Genomic DNA, 1235 nt, shown 5'->3' on the forward strand with positions numbered 1-1235 from the left:
AGTTAGGGATCAAGAGCAATGATGAATGGCTATGATTAAATCATCAAATCTGCAATCAGCTGTTATTACCATCAGTAGTTGCTCATGACCATCGGTGGGTCCCTGAGCACCATCGACGAAATCCATCGATGAGCTAAAATCCTATCTCTAAAATTCTGCAATTGGTTCTTGTAGACCATCGACAACCCCGCGCCCGTCGATGAGTCCCTGATGAGCATCGATGGTACAAAGGCTAAAATCAATATTTGTACTAATTTTGTTATCTTTTTCGCCTCCTACATATCTTATACATGTATTCAGATATACTATATCATCTCAAATAAATATTTGTTTTTACTCAAACAACAGCTATTGTACAGATTACTTTCTAACATGAAATTTTGATAGAGGTTGAGGATTATAGCATTAACCTCTAAAAGGAGCTCACGTGATATGAAATCTAGTGATCCAAAGATCATATCTGCAATTTAGTCTTTTTATATCGTTTACTATTCCTTGGAATGTTCCAAGAGACATAAATACGGGTTTGACTACATGAACAAACCCAGTTGGAGCAAACCTCCTCCCTCTCAATTTCTAAACGCAATTCTTTACTTAATTTTTAAGGAAATGAAAACGAAAGAAGAAGAATTCTAAGCATAATTTTATATGATGTGTTCACAATTTTTTATTCTATAAAGCTTTGCTTATAATTAATTATAATGCCTGATGAGTCCAAAGTAGTAACCTGTTCTCGTTGTTTATGAACTGAAATTTGTCAATGAGGTTTTCTACAAAATACAAATGGGTGGCCTCCAACTGTAATTAATTTATTTGGTCAAAAGATGAAAAGTTCAACGAGACTTCAATATTTGATTTAGATATCTATTCAACCGACTGATAATTTTCGAAAAAGTCCACGAGGTTGTACTTTGATTTAGAATACTTTGATGTATATCTCGTTCTTGCTAATTAAGTTCTTTAAATTTAGGCATTTCGTTGTACTTTGATTTAGAATACTTTGATGTATATCTAGGGCTGTCCAAAAAGCCCGTCGGCCCGGGCCCGACCCAGAATAGTAACTTTTTTTATTTTCTTATTTTTTTATATGTATAATGTATAATATATATATATATATATATATATGGCTGTCCAAAAAGCCCGTCGGCCCGGGCCCGACCCAGAATAGTAACTTTTTTTATTTTCTTATTTTTTTATATGTATAATGTATAATATATATATATATATATATATAT

This window comes from Asparagus officinalis, chromosome 5 (genome assembly GCF_001876935.1).
Source record: "Asparagus officinalis chromosome 5, Aspof.V1, whole genome shotgun sequence".
Classification (NCBI taxonomy): Eukaryota; Viridiplantae; Streptophyta; class Magnoliopsida; order Asparagales; family Asparagaceae; genus Asparagus; species Asparagus officinalis.